We start from the raw sequence: 20,142 nt of genomic DNA, 5'->3' as shown, positions 1-20,142 counted from the left end.
GCGCACACCGGAGTCAGCTGCGCGCCCGCCGAACTGTCAAAGGCTGAGACGACATGTCTGAATAATTTTCTTTATTTATTTCAATTTTTCAAAAGCAAAGTAGCCTCCCTGAGGCAGCTCCATGCCTCGGAGATTTCTGCGCTCTTCGTACGCATGTGTGAATGAGTGCAGGCCCCAACTCTCCCTCCTCCCTCTGCCCGCACAGGAGTGCTCAGTGTTTCCGGGTGTGCGTCACACTGGGCGGGCCTTAATTGGCCTACCCACATAAAATGGCGGCGCGCAGCTGCCCGACGAGGAGAAAATTCTCCTCTGGATTAAAAGTTGGTTCAAAGGGAGAAAACAGAGTAGGAATTAAGATCAGTTTTTCAGAGTGGCAGCAGTGCTGCATAGATTTGAGTTCTAGAGCCACTTTTGTTCACTATGTGTATCAATAATATGGGTAAAGTACTTGAGGGAGTAGCAAAATTTCCAAATTATACCAGAATAGGAGGCATAGTTAATCGTATAGAAATTCGAAGAAAGCTGCAAAGAGGTTTTGTTAAGATGAAAGAATAAGCTAAAATGTGGCAGATGGAATTCAATGTGTGAAGTGATGCATTTTGGTTATAAAAAAGCAGTAATCATACTCTGAATTGGAGTAGGCTTAGTGCTGTGCAAGAGCAGATGGGTTGGGGGTTACAGGTTCACAGGACATTTAAAACAGCACTTCAGGTTGAAATGGTCATAAAAAAGCAAGCTAATGGATTTTCTAGGTTTTACTGCATATCAAAAGTTAAAGAGTTGATGCTAAGTTTGTGTAGAATCTTTTTAAGACCTCCATTAAGAGTACTGTGTTTAGCATTGAGTTTTCAGTATTCAGTATCGGAGGAATATTGCTTTAGAGAGGATACAATACAGATTCTCTGAAAGGCTGTCTAATATAAGAAAATAGAAATACTTAAAACATTTTTTTTTATTCATTCACGGAATGTGGGCTTCACTGGCCAGCATTTATTGCCCATCCCTAGTTGCCCTCGGGAAGGGGGTGGTGAGCTGCCTTCTTGAACCGCTGCAGTCCATGTGGTGTAGGTACACCCACAGCACTGTTAGGAAGGGAGTTCCAGGATTTTGATCCAGCAACAGTGAAGGAACAGCAATATATTTCCAAGCCAGGATGGTGAGTAACTTGGAGGGGAACCTCCAGGTGGTGATGTTCACATATATCTGCTGCCCTTGTCCTTCTAGATGGTAGTGATCGTGGGTTTGGAGGGTGCTGTTGAAGGAGCCTTGTTGAATTCCTGCAGTGCATCTTGTAGATGGTACACACTGTTGCTACTGTGCGTCAGTGGTGGAGAGAGTGAATGTTTGTGGATGTGGTGCCAATCAAGCGGGCTGCTTTGTCCTGGATGGTGTCAAGCTTCTTGTGTTGTGGGAGCTGCACTCATCCAGGCAAGTGGAGAGTACTCCATCACACTCCTGCAGCCATCTGAGAGATAGAGAGCAAGTGATAGAATCAGCCTAGTCTGCACCTTAAGTAGAGAAAATGCAGACTCTCTTGTTCACCATGAGGATGGGAGCTCATGCTGAGATTGAAGACCTAGTTTAAGTGGAGTTAAAGCAGACTGAAAAATTTGCCTAGCTTGGAAATAGAAGAAGAAATCTAAAGTGTAACTCACGGTGAAAGGTAGTTCTGGGATTCAAAGCTACCAAGCTGGGAAAGTAAAGAGGAAGCAACCCATTGGAAGCTGGGAGCAGCTGTGAACTGTTTGTTATAAGAATTGTAATTCCATAGAGAGTGAAATCCATGATAAGTAACAAGGAACCGTTTATAACTACAGTTTAAAAAGTTGTCTACAAAAGATGATCGTGTTTAGTCAATAGTGTTTTTTAGTCATTTGACACAATAAAAGTTTTAAAATATGACATCTTGTACATGTAATTCTTTCAGCTGTAACTGAAAGTTTGGATTTCTCTTTAAACAATTATCGATCTCTATGTGGGTCGTAACATTTCTAATCGCCCCCCTCTGTCTTGCCTCCTCACACTACATTATGGATGAACAAAGTTAACTCCACAAATAATCATTTGATTTCAGCTAAAGTATCTTAGCTGATAGCAGATATCTAAGTACATCATTTTTAAAATGTTGCCTATCCTTTATCTTTTCTAGGACATCAGTTATTTGTTAAACCAGATACAAATGTATACGTCTGTAAGTCATAATTACAGTTGAATGTAGCTGGCACATTGTTTCAATATGCAAATTCAATTACAAATTGTTTTAACACACAAACCTAATTTCAAATAGCTATGAAACACATTTATTCTGACTTTATTTCTGCATTATTCAAGCATTTTTCTGTGAAGAAAATGCAATCAAAATGCACATACAGTTAATGACTATTGTTTATTGCTAACCTGTCAAAAAGCAATCTAAATGAAAGACTGAAGTACTGTTTCATTGTGTACCACAAATTGTTCCCGCTCAAAGAGCATTTCAAAGGAATTCACCCCCCCCAAGCTAACCTATCAAATAAAAAGAGAGTTCCAGCACTGTTCATTGATACTCCACACATCCAATGCAGTATACTTCACATAATTTTAAGAACATTTTCTGATTAGAGAAATGAACCTATTCAGTTTAACTTGGGGACGAAAACACTGCTTAAGACTTTTTTTAGTAGAGGGATATTATTCATAAGAAAGTGTTAGAAAGTGGGAGATAAAATGTGAGATTTCCATCACTGTGACATGATAATGTATTTCAATTCAACAACAACTTGTATTTATATAGTGCCTTTATTGTAATAAAAAGTCCCAAGGTGCTTCACAAAATATGACAACAAGGCACAAGAGATACTAGGGCAGATATAAGCATAGAAAATATACAGCACAGGAGGAGGTCATTTGGCTCACCTTGTCTATGCCATCTGAAAAAGCTATCCAACCTAATCCCACTTTCCAGTTCTTGGTATAGATTACGGCACTTCAAGTGCATAATTCAAGTTTTTAAATGTGAGCAGGTTTGCTGTCTCTAATACTTCTCGGGTAGTGAATTTCAGAACCCCACCACCCTCTGGATATATAATATCTTAGCACCTCTCTAATCCTTCTACCAATAACTCAAATGCCTCCTGGTTATTGACTTCTCTGCGAAAGGAAATAGGTCTTTCCTATTCACGGTGGTCCTTCTCAGTCAGCGCCTCACTGCCAACCTCTCAACCTGCAGCCGCCAAGAGCTACAATGTGTCCATAGTGCCTGGTCGAACCTGAATCCTTACATAACAAGCACCCGCAAAGAGGTCCTTAGTCTCCCTACCAGGAAACATTATGACAGGTTTGCTGAAAATGACCAAGAAATACAGGAACTAATTGAACATAAGCGCAAAGCTTTCATTGACTGGAAACCTCACGATGGCTCAGGAGAGAAACAGCAATCCTAGAGATAGCTAATGGCAGCAGTAGTGCATAAACCCCGCAAAATAAAGAAAAAATGGGAGGTCAAAAGAATGTGGGAGATCCAGCAATCTATAGCTCAAGCACTCAAGGGCCCACTCCGCTAAGAGCCAAGCATTGGAGGGGAGCTCATCAAGGACAGTGAGGCAGTCAGTGCTCACTGGAGAGAACATTTTGCAGAACTCCTCAAGCAAGATTCTGTGTTCAGCTGGAACATCCTCCACTCCATTCCACAATACCCCTGCCAGCCTGGTCTCAGTACTACTATGATCCAGAATGAGGTTGAAAAAGCCATTCAACAATTGAAAACAACAAGGCCTCTGGAGCAGATGGAATCCCTGCTGACATGTAAGGTACAGCACCAACCACTGTACATGGCCTCTTTTGACCTCAAAAAGCCTTTGACTCTGTCAACCACGAAGGCTTATATAGCAACCTCCTCAAATTTGGCTGTCCACATAAATTTATCACCATCCTCCACCTACTCCACGATGACATACCTGTGCTGCTCACCAGCTAAACCCCACAAACCCTGTCTCATTGAAAACTGGGTTCAAACCAGGCTGTCATTGCATCAATCCTCTTCTCCATTTTCCTTGTTTCAGTATTGCACCCCACCTCCAGCAAATTACCCCGAGGCATGGAGATAACCTACAGAACAGATGGGAAACTGTGCAACCTACGCTACCTTCATTCCAAAATCAAAACCACTTCAACTTCAATCATAGAGCTTCAGTATGTACATGGCGTTGTGTGTGCCCACACAGAAACTGAGCACCAGGTCATTGTTGACTCCTACTCTGAAGCATATGAGAAAATGGGCCTTACACTGAATGCCCAGAAAACTAAGGTCCTCTTCCAACCAGCTCCCACAGTACGACACCTCCCACTGTCAATTAAGATCAATGGCGAGATCTTGGAAAATGTGGACCACATCTTGGGAGCCACCTCTTGACGAAGGCAGACATAGACAACGAAAGTCATTGTTGCCTCCAATGAGCCAGATCAGCCTTCAACCAACTGAGGAAAAGACTATTACATGCAAACATATGAATTAGGAGCAGGAGAAAGCCATTTGGCCCCATGAGCCTTCTCTGCCATTTAATAAGATCATGGCTGATCTGATTGTAGCCTGAACTCCACATTCCACCTGACCCTGATTAACCTTTGACTCCCTTGTTAGTATTTGAGGACCAGGATCTCAAACCTGAGACTAAGGTCATGGTTGACTGGATGGTAATAATCCCCATGCTCCTATATGCTTTGGAGACTTGGACAACCTACAGTTGGCACCTCAAGGCACTAGAGAAGTACCACCAGTGGTGCCTTTGCAAGTTCCTCCAAATCAGGTGGTAAGAAAGGCAATTCTACATGAGTGCCCTCTCACAAGCACACTTGCCCAGAGTTAATCACTCTAAACCAGCTCCACTGGTTGGGGCATGCCATTCATATGCCTGACACCAGACCCTCGCAGCAACTCTCTACTCAGAACCCATTTGCGACAGAAGATTCCTAGGAGGGTAGTGGAAACTCTTTAGGGATATCCCCCAAAGCATCCCCGAAGAGGATCAAACATCCTTGTCCACTCATGGGAGTTTCTGGTTAGTGACTGATCAAAATGGAGAAGGCTCATTCGGGAAGCCATCAAACATATTGAGAGACTTTGTCGGGAACATGCAGAGGCGAAGTCAAGGCATCGAAGGGAGCACACACAACTTCAAACAACCAATCTACCCAATACTTCGAGCAGCACCTGCTCTACATGTGGCAGAGCCTGTGGATCACACATTGGACTTATCAGCCATCTTAGAACCCATTGAACCGGAGTAAAAGCAAGTCATCCTGGATCCGAAGGGACTGTCTAAGAGAGAGAAGAAAGGAAATAGGTCCTTGCTATCCACTCTATCTCCCTTCATAATTTTATACACCTCATTTATATGTCCCCTCAGCCTCCGCTGTTCCAAAGAAAATAACTCCAGTCTATTCAGTCTTTCCTCATAACTAAAATTATCCATTCCTTGCAACGTTTTCTGTATGCTTTCCAGTGCAATTACATCCTTCCCACAATGTGCTGATCAGAACTATACTCAGTACTCTAGCTGTGCCCTAACCAGTGTTAGGAGCATATCTTTTTATTTCTGTTGGACTGTTGTAAAGAACATATCTTTTTATTTTCTGGCAGCATCAGCGGAGAAGAACAAAATTGACGTTTCGAGTCCTCCCATGAGGACTCGAAACATTAACTTTGTTCTTCTCCGCCGATGCTGCCAGACCTGCTGAGTTTTTCCAGGTATTTCTGTTTTTGTTTTGGATTTCCAGCAACTGCAGTTTTTTGTTTTTATCCTTTTATTTTCTGTTGGACTTTGGACTAGAATTACAATGGTTGCAGTTTAAATGACATGTCCACTGGAACAGGATGAGAGATATATACAATGTCTGAAACACAGTGCATCATGAAAGACGGGATGGTGCCGGAAAGGAGTCATGGACCAAGGGACAACTGCATTTCAATTGGCTCCTGAGCAGGTGACCAGAGTTTGGTGTGGTAGCAAGCAGCAGAAAGCTTCTGGCCTGCAAAGAGAAAACATCTAAAGTCTCTTTTCCTCATAACTCTATAACCTGCTCTCTCTCTCTGAGGAAACCCCTGTAAAAAGGAAAAGAAGAAAACCACTCTTAGAGACATTGAAAAGCAAGTTCTCAGCCAGTGACTAAATACTGAAAGTGCTGGAAGACCACCTCGTGTCATCAACAAGAACGGAAAGGAATTTGAAAGACATCAATCAAAATCAATCCATCGAGTCCTGTACTCTGGATTGGTGCTATTGACCTGTTTTATCCCACTTTTAAAATCCATGTTTTGTGTGCCTTGTGTGTGCGCGCGTACATAGGGATTTCAGAAGGGGGGGAGAGTTTAAGTTATAGTGTTAGAAGTTAGCAGTTCATATTTCTTTGCCACTAATTAAAGATAATTTGTTCAATAAACAGTTATTTACTTATTGAGTTTACCAACCTGGTGCTCATATTCTGTTAACCTAAATTAAACAGTTAGGTAGAATTGAGGGAATCTGGTGGTTTGGTCAAACTTTTCACATTTGTCGCGGCTTGGGGAACAGTGAATTACAGTGCACTATCCCCAGTGAGTCGTGGCACTAGTGTTTTATACAGTTATAGCATAACCTCTGTTCTCTTTTACATGCCATTCCTCAGCTAATAAAGGGAAGTATTGCATATGCCACCTTAACTGCTACCTTCAGAGATCTGTAGACATGTACTCCCAAGGCCCTTCTATTCCCCCACACTTAGTATCCTACCATTTATTGTGTATTTCCTTGTCTAGTTTGCCTCCCCAAAAACACTTCTTTGGATTGAATTCCATTTGCCATTTCTCTGCTCACCTAATCAGTTCATTGATACCCTCCTGTAGTCTACAGCTTTCTTCCTTGCTATCAACTGCACAACCAATTTTTGTATCATTTGGATCCCAGGGCCTCTTACTTTTCTGATGAGTCTGCTGTGTGGGATTTCATCAAAAACCTTGTTAAAATCCATGTAGACTATATCAAATGCACTACCCTCATCAATCCTCTTTGTTACCTCCTCAAAAAATCTGATCAAGTTAGTCAGACATGACCTTCCCTTAACAAATCTATGCCAACTGTCCTTGGTTATCTTGTGCCTCTTTAAGTGGACGATTAGAAGTGCCTCAGAATTATTTCCAATAATTTGCCCACCATCAAAGTTAAGCTGACTGGCCGGTAAATAGCTAGTCAATCCCTCCCTTTTTTTAAAATATGATATTAGCAGCCCTCTGGCACCATATCTGAAGCCAAAGAGGATTGAAAAGTGATGGTCAGAGCCTCCATTTCCTCTCTTACTTCACTTAAGACTGTTGGGATACAATTCATCCACTACGACAATTCTAAATCCCTCATTACTTCCTCTGTCACTATTTATCATAGCCAATATTTTGCACTCCTCTTTAACTACAGTGTCTGCATCATCCCTCTTTTGCTTTAGTTATCCTCTTACTCTTAATGTATTTATAAAATATCGTGGTTTCCTAAATTTTACTTACCAATAACTTTCTTGCCTTTTTTTTGCTTTCCTAATTTCCTTCTTAGTTTCACTCCTGTACTCTGTACTCCTCCAGGCTTTCTGCAGATTGCGGTCTCAGTATTTGACATAAGCTTTCTTTATTTGCCATACGTATGCTTTTTAATATCTACATGAGTTTAGAGTTGCGAGTCCCAACCTTTTCTTTTGCAGAAATGTATTTGTTCTGAACCACCTCTATCCCCTTGACCAAAGTTTGGGACAAGGATAGGAGTTTTTTTTTACTACACTTCATAGATATGGCAACCAGATTTAGTCTATCCACTGTGATACATAGCAAAGACAAAAGGACCATTGTCGATAAGGTCATGGGGAAATGGGTAGGAACAGGATTAAGAACACAACAAAGTTCCTCACAGATAATGGTGGGAATTCGCCAGTGAGGAATTTTGAGATATGTGCGAAAATTTAAACATCATAGTTAAGCACACTGCAGTTGAGAGCCTGTTTAGTAATGGTCTTTGTGAAAGAAACCATGCAGTAATAGATGACATATTACATAAAATATTAGCTGATCAACCTGGTTGTAAACTGCAAACAGCGCTAGTTTGGACGGTGCACACAAAGAACTCTCTGCAAATGGTTGGGGGGGACAATCCATATCAGTTGGTGTATGGAAGAAATCCAAAGTTACCTTCGGTGTTATCAGATGCTCCCCCTGCTTTAGAAGGGACTAACATTAGCTCCACTTTTTCTGCTCATCTGAACGCTTTGCATGCGGGCAGAAAAGCTTTCATTAAAGCTGAGGTTTCGGAGAAAATTCGGCGGGCCCCACGGCACCGCATAAGACCATCAGAAATACAGTTTAGACAGGGAGACATGGTATATTATAAAGGGGAAGGCCAGAAAGAGTGGAAAGGACCTGGCAAGGTTATAGGGAGTGATAGGAAAGTAGTAATAATTATGAGGAGCAGATGACGGCAGATACAGGGTTGACTGACTATGAACAAAATAATACTGAGGTACAGGACGACGCTATTCGCCCAAAAGGGCAATTACCCAAAGTAGGAACAAAGGTAACATACATGCCAGAAGGGACCAATGTGTGGAGGGATGCCACCATCGTAGGGAGAGCAGTAAAGGCCACTGGTAAATACAAACATTGGCTAAATGTGCAGGATGAAGGACAGGAGACAAGACCTATCGATTGGCAAAACCAAGGTAAAGATGTGGAAACCCAGAAAGCGCAGTATAAGTTCTGATAGTGGACAAGAAAGCGGTCGTGACCCTAGAAAAAATCACGGACTTGCGAACGGAATTCTGTTCACATGGGAGGACGATCATATAGTAGCAGTCCAGAAAGGGAGAGGAATGTGAGTAGAGGCTGTAGCTTAACAAGGAGGACAAGAGAGCAAGCTAGCAATCTCAATAGAGGTAGAAGTCCTTATGACAGAGAGATCCTAGTAGCTGCTAATAAATTGGAAAGTAAGCTGACAAAGGAAGCCAAATGGAAAGAGTTAGAAAGTTGGAAGGAATTTGGGGTATATTCTGAAATACCTGACAGAGGACAGCCAGCTTTATCTCACAGATGGATCTGTACAGAAAAAGTACTCCCAGACGGCACATATAAAGCCAAAGCGAGATTAGTAGCCCGAGGCTTTGAAGAGAGACTAGGAGATCAGGATATCAGAGTGGGCTTGCCTACTGCAGGGAAAGTGGGTATGAAGATTTATTTTTAGTTATTTTTGCATCCTATTCCTGGGAATGCAAATTGATTGATATAAAGGCTGCATTTTTACAGGGGTAGAAGTTTCAAAGGGAAGTTTTTTTGAAACCACCCAAAGAAGCTAGGGATGTAGAAGGAAAGCTATGGAAATTGAATAATTGTGTTTATGGGTTGAATGATGCATCAAGAGTATGGTATTTTTCCATGAGGTCTGTCTTGTTGGAAACAGGTTGCATTCAGTGAAAGGCAGACCCCACGATGTTCTACAGGTACCATAAGGAGAAAGTAGCTGGGATCTTTATCATGCATGTTGATGATTTCCTGGGAGGGTGATCTGTAGAATTTGAACAATGGGTAATCGAGAAGATAAAGAAGGAATTCCAGGTCGGAAGTCAGGCTTCTGGGGCCTTTAAATACATAGGCTTAGACATTAAGCAGAGCAAGTTAGGAGTGACATTGAATCAACAATCTTATCTAGAAAATGTTAATTATATCCCAATAACTCGTAGTAGATCCTCACAAAAAGAGGATCCTGCTACCAAGGAAGAAATGGAACAGTTGAGAAGTTTGATTGGGCAGTTGAACTGGTTGTGCACTCAGACTAGGCCTGACGCTAGTTATGGTGTGTTGGAGCTGAATACCATGATGAAACATGCTACAGTTGAGCAAGTTCTGAGAGCAAATAAAACACTTAAAAAAAAAAATTAAATTCTTAAAGATGTGTGCTCAAGTTTCCAGCCTTGGGTGATCCAGGAGACATGAGGTTGGTCGTTTTTAGTGATGCTTCATGTGCCAATCCTCCAGATGGGTACTCTAGCACAGCAAGGTTCATCATATTCTTGGTAGGAAAGAACGATAAATGTTGCCCACTGGTTTGGGAGGCCAAGAAAATAAAAAGGATAATGAAAAGCACCTTAGCTGCTGAAACGTTAGCCTTAGTAGAGGCATCAGATATGGGGGTTTACTTATCCAACGTATTGAGAGAAATATTATATAAGGGGCAATGTGGGAAAAGTTTTCCCATAGAATGTTATGTTGATAACCAGCCCCTTTGGGACAACGTTCATTCCACTAAAAGTGTCACGGAAAAAAGGCTACGAATAGATCTAGTCAGCATAAAAGATGTTAGAGAAGAGATCTCAGATAAAATGGGTTGACACAAGTCACCAACTATCAGACTTTTACAAAAAGAAGTGCCTGCTCAAAGAAATTATTAAATGTGTTGGAAGAGGGGTGTCTTACAATGATGCAATGAAAAATTGTTTTTGTCAAATAATTGTGTGTATATATGTGTGGTAAAAGAAATTCGGGAATTATAGACGTGGAAATGCATGGCACCATTCTGTTTGTTTAAAAAAAAGTGTTCGAGTGTTTTTTAGTTTTAATTTAAAAAGAAAAGAGGGGAATGTGGCAATCATCTTGTTAAAACTAATTGCTAGTTAAACAGATGATGAGCATTAATTATCCCATCTAAATAGAATAAAAAGGTACAGTTGGAACACTTTGTGTGGAAGCTACTAGGAAGTTAGTAGCACTGAGGAGTTGTCTTGAAAATAAACTAGCTTTAACCTAAAGACCAGCCTGGATTAATTCTTCCACCACAACCTCTCACTGTAAGTAACATCTGCTGTCCTTGTCCTTCTAGATGGTGATGGTTGTGGGTTTGGAAAGTGCTGTCTAAGGAATCTTGGTGAATTCCTGCAGTGGATCTCGTAAATGGTACACACTGCTGCAGCTGTGCATCGGTGGTGGAGGGAGTGAATGTTTGTTTGTGGATGTGGTGCCAATCAAGCGGGCTACTTTGTCCTGGATGGTGTCGAGCTTCTTGTGTTGTGGGGGATGCACTCATCCAGGCAAGTGGGGAGCATTCCATCACACTCCTGACATGTGCCTTGTAGATGGTGGGTAGGCTTTGGGGAGTCAAGAGGTGAGTTACCCATCGCAAGATTCCTAGCCTCTGACCTGCTCTTGTAGCCACAGTATTTATATGGCTAGTCCAGTTCATTTTCTGGTAAATGGTAACCCCCAGGATGTTGATAGTGGAGGATTCAGTGATAGTAATACCATTGAATGTCAAGGGGTGATGGTTTTGGCCTGGCGCTTGTGTGGTGCAAATGTTACTTGCCACTTGTCACCCCAAGCCTGGATATCGTCAGGTCTTGCTGCAGTTGGACATGGACTGCTTCAGTACCTGAGGAGTTGTGAATGGTACTGAACGTTGTGCAATCATCAGTGAACATCCCTGCTTCAGACGTTATGATGGAAGGAAGGTCATTGATGAAGCAGCTGAAGATAGTTGAGCCTAGGACACTACCCTGAGGAACTTTGCGGTGATGTCCTGGAGCTGAGATGACCTCCAACAACCACAACCATCTTCCTTTGCACTAGGTATGACTCCAACCAGTGGAGAGTTTTCCCCCTGATTCCCATTGACTCCAGTTTTGCTCGGGCTCCTTGATGCCACGCTAGATCAAATGTGGCCTCGATGTCAAGGGCGGTCACTCTTGCCTCACCTCAGAAGTTCAGCTTGTTTGTCCATTTTTGAACCAAGGCCATAATAAGGTCAGGAGCCAAGTGGCACTGGCGGAACCCAAACTAGGCGTCAGTATGCAGGCTGTTGCTAAGCAAGTGCTGCTTGATAGCACTGTCGATGACCCCTTCCATTACTTTACTGATGATTGAGAGTAGATTGATGGGGCGGTATTTGGCCATTTTGGATTTGTCCTGCTTTTTGAGTACAAGGCATACCTGGGCAATTTTCCACATAGCCTGGTAGATGCCAGTGTTGTAGCTGTACTGGAACAGCTTGGCTAGGGCACGTAGCAAGTTCTGGAGTACACGTCTTGTGTACTATTCCTGGAGTATTGTCAGGGCCCTTAGCCTTTGCACTATCCAGTGCCTTCAGCTGTTTCTTGATATCATGTGGAGTGAATCGAATTGGCTGAAAACTGGCATCTGTGATGCTGGGGACCTCCGGAGGAGATCAAGATGGATCATCCACTCGGCACTTCTGGGCTGAAGATTGTAGCAAATGCTTCAGCCTTATCTCTTGCACTGATGTGCTAGGCTCCCCTATCATTGAGGATGGGGTTATTTGTGGAGCTTCCTCCTCCAACGAGTTGTTGAATTGTCCACCACTTTTCGCGGCTGGATGTGGCAGAGCTTAGACCTGATCCATTGGTTGTGAGATCGATTAGCTCTGTCTATTACTTGCTGCTTATGCTGTTTGGCATGCAAGTAGCCCTGTGTTATAGCTTCACCAGGTTGACACCTCATTTTTAGGTATGCCTGGTGCTGCTCCTGGCATGCCCTTCTGCACTCATTGAACCAAGGGTGATCCCCTGTCTTGATGGTAACGGTAGAGTGAAGGATACTCTGGGCCGTGAGGTTACAGATTGTGTTTGAATATAATTCTGCTGCTGCTGATGGCCCACAGCACCTCATAGATGCCCAGTCATGAGTTGCTAGATCTGTTTGAAATCTATCCCATTTAGCACGGTGATAGTGCCACACAACATGATGGAGGGCATCTTCAATGTGAAGGCGGGACTTCGTCTCCACAACGACTGTACCGTGGTCACTTCTACTGATACTGTCACGGACAAATGCATCTGTGACAGGCAGGTTGGTGAGGAAGAGGTCAAGTATGTTTTTCCCTCTTGTTGGTTCCATCACCACCTCTCCCGGACCTAGTTTAGCTGCTACGCTTCAGTCTCTTGCTTCTGTCTCTTGAACCTATGCAAAGATTCCCCATCCCACTGCCAAGCTAGTTGAAACCCTTCTCAACAGCACTAGCAAATCTCTCCTCCACGATACCGGTGCTGGCATTGTTGAGGTGCAACCTTTTGGCTTTTACAGATCCTAACTACCCTAGAACCAGTCCCAATGCCTAGGAATCTTCTGCGCCTTCCCTCCAGCCAAGCATTTATCTGCACTATCCTATTTCTGTGCTCAGTAGCATGTGGTACTGGGAGTAATCAAGGAATTGCTACCTATGTGGCCCTAATCTTTAATGATATAAAGCTTGGTCAAAGAGGTAGGGCTTAAGGAACATGTTAAAAGATAAAAGTGAGACAGAGGGGTACAGAGAATTTAGGGAGAGAATTTTAGAGCTTAGGAGTAAAGCAACTGAAGGCAGGCCCGCCAGTTGTGGAGCAACTAAAATCCTTATGAGGCCAGAATTAGAGGGGTACAGATATCTCGGAGGGCTGTGGGACTGGCGAAGACCACAGAGATGGGGGGGACAATTCCACGCAGGAAATTGAAAGTGAGAATGAAAGTTTAAAATCGAGATGTTGCTTAACTGGGCACTAAAGTAGGTCAGTGAGCTCAGGGGTGATGGCTGAACAGAACCTAGTGCGATTTAGGACACTGGAGCAGAGTTTTAGATGATGTATGGAATATAGAATGAGAGAGGCCAGCCAGGAGTGGGTTAGAATAGTCGAAGTTTAGAAGAAACAATGGTATGTCTAAGGTTTCAGCAGTAGCTGAGTTGAGGCAGGAGTGAAGTAAGACAATGTTGTGGAGGTGGAAATAGGCAGTCTTAATCATGGCATGGATATGTGGCTGGAAGCTTATTTCGGGGCCAAGTGTGGCATCAAGGTTATGAACAGTCTGGCTCAGCCAGGAAGAGGAATGGAGTCAATGGCCAAGGAGCAGAGTCCCTGGTAGGAATCAAAGACAATTGCTTCAGTCTTCCAATATTTAATTGGAGGAAATTTCTGCTCATTCAATACTGGATGTCACACAAGCAGTCATCAGCATATGAACACGAGAAAAAGGAGCAGGAGTAGACCATACAGCTTTTTGAGCCTGCTCCGTCATTCACTATGATCATGGCTGATATTTGGCTTCAACTCCACTTTCCTGCTTGCTCCCGGTGTCCTTGATTTCCTGAGACCAAAAATTTGTCTATCCCAGCCTTAAATATATTCAATGATGGAGCTTCCACAGCCCTGTAGGGGACAAAATTCTAACAATTCACAACCCTTTGAATGAAGAAATTTCTCCTCATCTCAGGCCTAAGGGATCCTCTTCCTGAGACTGTGTCCCCATTGTCTAGATCCCCCAGCCAGATGAAACAACCTCAGTGTCTACCCCGTCAAGCCCCTTCAGAATCTTGTATGTTTTAATGACATCACCCCTCATTCTTCTGATTTCCAGAGAGTATAAACCCAATTTACTCAGCCTCTCGTTGGTAACCCTCTCATCCCAGGAACCAATCTTGTGAACCTTCACTACATTTCTTCCAATGCAAGTATATCCTTCTTTAAATATAGAGACCAAAACTGCTCACTACTCCAGGTATGATTTCACCAAAGTCTGTAGCAGGACTTCCTTATTCTTAGGCCAATATGCCATTTACCTTTGCTGTAGCTGCATGCTTACTTTGTGTTCCTTGCAAGAATACAGCCCAAGTCCCTATGAACATATATGTTTATAAGTTTCACGCTTTTAAAAAAAAATCTGCTTTTCTATTCCTATGACCAAAGTGTTTGACTTCACGCTTCCCCACACTATACTCACATCTGCCACCTTGTTGCCTACTCACTTAACCTGTATATATCTCTTTGCAGTCTGTGTCCTCCTCACAGCTTGCATTCCCTCCCAGCTTTGTACCATCAGCAAGATTAGATACATTGCCCTCTGTCTCTTTGTCTAAGTCATTAATATCAGTCGTAAATAGCTGAGACCCCAGCGCTGATCCTTGCAACACTTCACTAGTTACAGCTCACCAACTTGAAAAAGCCCTGTTTATTCTTACTTTTTGCTTCCTGTCTATTAACCAATCCTCCATCCATGCTAATATATTACCCCCTACTCCATGAGCCTTTAACTTGCATACTAACCTTTTGTGCCTGGCCCTTATCGAGTGGCTTTTGAAAATCCAAGTATACAATGTCTACTGATTTCCCTTTATCTCCTGAGGGGCAGCACGTAGATGAGAAATAGGGGACCGACAATGGATCCTTGGGGGACACCAGAGCTAACGGAGCAGGAGTAGAGAGGAAAGAGTTTAGAGATGTGGTAATTTGCAAGGAAGAAGGGGTCAAGGGATTTTTTGAGGAGAGGTGTGATTATTGCATATTTGAAGGAGGGATGGTCAGTCCCAATGTTTTCTCTAATTTTCTTTCTCTGTGCATGGCTATTTGCACTGCACAGCCCTTTTAAGATTGTGCACAAGAGATTGTTGCTCGTGCGCAGTCTGCGTGTCCCCTGTGCAGCACATTACGATTACTGCATCCATGCGACTCTCAGAGAACATTGGTCAGTACCTGAGGCGAGAGAACCATTAGCAGTATCAGCAAACATGGGATTCAGGAAGGGAAGTTGAGTGGTCAGTAGTTTAGTGGGAATAGGGTCAAGAGAGCAGGAGGTGGGTCTCATGGCCAAGATAAGCTCAGAGACAGCATAAGGAGAGATAGGAGAGAAACTCAGGAATGTACATTTAATGTCATTTGGTAATACAGAACTTGAGTATTGCTGAAAGCTTTTCATTCTGCACCCAACAAGACAATTCGCAAAAATACCAAATGTAAAGGGAACAGTTTATACTACATGAGAAGAGAGTGCTGGTTGGTTGGCAAGTGGACTTTGGTAGAGGCCTTGCCATGGAGAATTCACCCGTTAACTGATGACTGACAGTTAACTGCCAAGCTTTGTTCAAATTTAAACCAGGCAGGTTGACTCTGATTGGTCAAAGCATTGCCCTGGGGAATGAACCAGAGAATGTCAGTCACCTATTTTGTTTAGTTGAAACAGGCGCAATGTGTGTACATGTTCTTTCTGTCTGCAAAGAACAGGGCCCTGTGTATTAAAATATGTAGCGTCTAGCATGTGTAATTGCACCACACTGCGAGCCTGACTGATCATCTTGAGTTAGTTGTCAGCGTAATTCTTAGCACACTCAGGATTGTTTAGCAGATGTTGTGCAATCGTGGAATCACACTTAATTTTGGTCACGGTATTTTGAGTTCAGCAAGCACACGCTGGTTGGGTATAGTTGGTGCCTTGCCTGTTGGGAACAGCCTAAGGGACATGCTGTTTGATACAATCTTCCAGCCTTCCGGACATACAGCCTACATACCTAGCATCACACTGGCACTGAAATTTATATACCACATAACTCATTTGTGTGATAGGCAAATGTCTTTTTGTCTTGATGACGGCATCTTGTTGGTGGCAAACGCCACACGTGCTGCTGCATAGTAGCAGTGTGAAAGAGCTAGCTTCACCTGTTGCTGAAATTTTTGAGAGACCTTGCCCAGGGTAATCTGAGGTAGACTGGGCACTTTTCAGGCCTGAAAGTGGCGCTCTTAGGCCCATTCATGAGTTTGCGTGATATACAGCGAGCAATGATCTGATCAGGGTCGCTGTTATCTCGCAGGATGGCTTTTATGGGCCCTATTTCAGCATCAAGCTTGCACGGTGAGCAAATGGCTCGGGCCTTATTTACGAGGCTGCCAATAATTAAATATTTCTTCAGCAAAATAAAGTCAACAGTGATCAATCTGTTAACAAACAGATTTAATTAAAATTAGAATTAAACAGTGGACATGGACAGTATGGGGGATCTTCTTGTCCAACATGCTAGTGTCATATTGGCTCAGTTGGTGGTGCTATTGTCTGAGTCAGAGGTTGTGGGTTCATGCCCCCTGGTAGCGCTTAAGCATGTAATCTAGGCTGACATTTTAGTACAGTACTGAGGAGATACTATTGTATCAGAGGTTAAATTGAAGCTCTGTCTACTTGATCAGATGGATGTTCAAGTCCCGTGGCACTATTCAATGAAAAGCAAGGAGTTCTAACCCTTAAGTAACTGCACCAAGGAAGATTAACTGATCATTCATCTTGTTGCTGTCTACAGAACCTTGGCATATAAAAGATGTTTGCTACATTTGTCCATATAACAGTCACTGCATTTCAAAATAATTTATTGTATGTCAGTGTCTGATACCTGAGATATTACTCAGATCTATGTAATTGCAAATATATTTCTATGACTTTAGTTCTCCTGCTTTATTAAATAGATGAATAAGAGCTTCAATGTGGAATCTTTTAGCTAAGCTTATCTTATCAATTACTTCTTCTCAAAATATTGTGCTACTTAATAAGCAAGAAATACAATTTGTAGTACTTGTCCCAGTACCACATTTTCCCCTAAATCTGGCCAACAAATATATTGAGAGCTTAGAAAAATTAGAAACATTTCGCTATCTATTACAGCTTTTAAATATTTGCTGTATTCCAACAGCCGCAAGCAACCTTCAAAATTGATTGTAATGATCTTGTTGCCAGTGTTGAATTCATATCATGGTTATGCCACTTTTGAACAGATGTTTTTGAAGATGGAATAAGTAAATCTTCACCAAAGCTTGTATGCTATAAGGAATCCCTCTAAAGATGAAATTGGAATTGCTGCCACAGGAGTAAACTAAACATTTAAAACTAGAGCAGGAGCACCTTGATAGTAAATTATATTTTGCATCATTTATCTTCAACTTGGGCCATCTTATTGTATATCCCTGAACTTTGTTATTAAGCGTCAATTGTTCTCTATGCAATCTCTCAACTACTTTCAGCAACACCTTTTAAACATATATTACAACAAAAGGTTCTTTCAAAAATCTTGGACTTTATGTGAAAAGCAAAGCATATAACATCTCATTTTGTCTATAAAGTTAGCTCAATACAAAGTAATTTCAAGAGAAGAGGTTTCATTCATATAGAATTGTATTCTGATGACACCCCTAAACACATCCAATTAATTATTTGAAATTTGGTCCCCATTTTGTAGCTAAACATAGCAACCAGTTTTAAGAAAGCAACATTCACAAATAGCAAATAAAATAAAATCAAAGTGCTGGAAAAAACTCTGCAGGTATGGCAGCATCTGTGGAGGGAGAAGCAGTTAACATTTCTAGTCCAATATGACTCTTTGATGTGAAATAAAAACTAATCAATCTGTGTTTGGAGGTTTTGGTGGAGGGAATAATGTTAGTTTTGATGAAAAACTGGCTTGGAATCTTTTATCTCCTGAGCAGGCAGGTGGAATGTTCATCTGAAAAAATGCATTTTAAGCAATGTAGCATTCCTTAAGCACTGCACAGAAGTATCAAGCTAGGCTGTTTGCTCAAGCCCTCAAAGTGGAGCTTGAACAGAAAATCATCCAGAACTAGAATGCTATGAACTGCGCCAAACTGACGCTTATAATTTTAAGAAAAGCTACTGTCTAGGTGGTATATTCTGTGAACTAGAAGATTTTGTCATCCAGTAAATATACAAATCACCCAGTTATCCACCAAACATTCTTTACATTAAAGTTTACATTAAAGCTTACTCCCACAGCTGTCTCTGGTATCCCTCTCACGGATCTATCCTTGGCTTCCTCCTATTTACCATCTACATGCTGATCTTCAGCCACATTGTCCAGAAATACATCAATTTCCACACGCAGGCTGATGACACCCAGCTCTACCTCACCACCACCTCTCTTGACCCCTCCATGATCTCTAAATTGTGAAAAAGCTTGCCTGACATTCAGTACTGGATGAATGGAGATTTCCTCCAATTAAATATTGGGAATATTGAAGCCATTGTCTTCAGTTCCTGTCACAAACTTCGCTCCCTAGCCACCAACTCCACCCCTCTCCTTGGTAACTGCCTGAGACTGGATCACACTGTTCCCAACCTTGGCATCATATTTGACCCTAGAATGAGCTTCCAACTGCACATCCACACCATCACAAAGACTGATTGTTTCCACTTCTGTAATATTGCCTATCTCTGTTCTTGCCTCAGCGCATCTGCTGTTGAAACCCTCATCCATGCCTTTTTTTAAACCCCTACATTGACTATTTAACACACCCTGGCCAGATTCCCATATTCTACCCTCCATGAACTTGAAGTCATTGGAAACTCTACTGCCTATGTCCAAACTTGCACCAAATCCCATTCAGCCATCATTCTTGTGCTTGCTAACCTGCACTGGCTTCAAATTCAGCAATACCATGATTTTTAAACGCTCATCTTTGTTTACAAATTGCTCCATGACTTTGCCTCTCCCTCTCTAATCTCCACAGCCCTCCAAGATATCTCTGCTCCTCCAATTTTGGCCATGAGAGCATCCCTGACTTTAATCACTCCACTATTTGTGGCTAGGCCTTCAGCTGTCTAGGGCCTAAGCCCTGAAATTGTTAACCTAAATCTCTCCATCTCAACCTCATTTTCCTCATTTAAAATAGTCCTTGAAACCTACCTGTTTGACCAAGCCCTTGATCATCTGACCTAATCTCTCCTTGCATGGCTCAGTGTCATACTTTATCTTAAAATACTCCTGTGAAGTGCTTTGGGAAGTTTTATGTTAAAGGCACAATATAAATGCAAGTTGTTAGTGTTGTTGTAAAGTTGTTATTTTCCCAGATTAGTTTTCTAAGGTACTCTGAGGTGCCAAAAATTGGCAGCCATTTACTAGTATTGGCTTAGCAGTTCAACATTATCTCCTGACTTCCGATACAAGCCAGATTTGTTTATTTTTGCACTGCCACCTTTCATGGCATGTATATCTGCTCACTGGTGTCCCTCTGCTCTTCAACTCCATTTAAAACCTGATCAGTTTAGGAGCATTTACTTATTCATCCAAAATCTATTATTTTACATTTTTCTACATTGAACTGCATCTGCCACCAACCTGCCCTCTGCTGGCCTATCTGTGTTCCCCTTCAGTAATTCACAACCCTCATCACAGTTGGCCAGACCTCTCTTAATTTGTTATTGCCAGCCAATTTTGACATTGTTCCTTCAGTTTCCACCTCTGACACATTTACATTAGTGGTTAATAGAAGTGACCCTAACACACATCCCTGTAGAACACTATTGGCCACATCTTTCTAGTTGAGAAGTTTCATTTTGCCCCTATGCTTTGGTGT

General features: G+C 42.2%; 1 protein-coding gene across 4 annotated transcripts in view; it reads left to right on the top strand.

Moving 5' to 3' along the window:
- ipo11 (importin 11) overlaps positions 1-20,142 on the top strand; it is a 712,707-nt gene that overhangs the window by 593,816 nt on the left and 98,749 nt on the right. The window lies entirely within an intron of this gene.

Source organism: Cetorhinus maximus, chromosome 1 (genome assembly GCF_964194155.1).
Source record: "Cetorhinus maximus chromosome 1, sCetMax3.hap1.1, whole genome shotgun sequence".
In the NCBI taxonomy this organism is placed as follows: Eukaryota; Metazoa; Chordata; class Chondrichthyes; order Lamniformes; family Cetorhinidae; genus Cetorhinus; species Cetorhinus maximus.
This window is presented reverse-complemented; position numbering and strand designations above follow the sequence as displayed.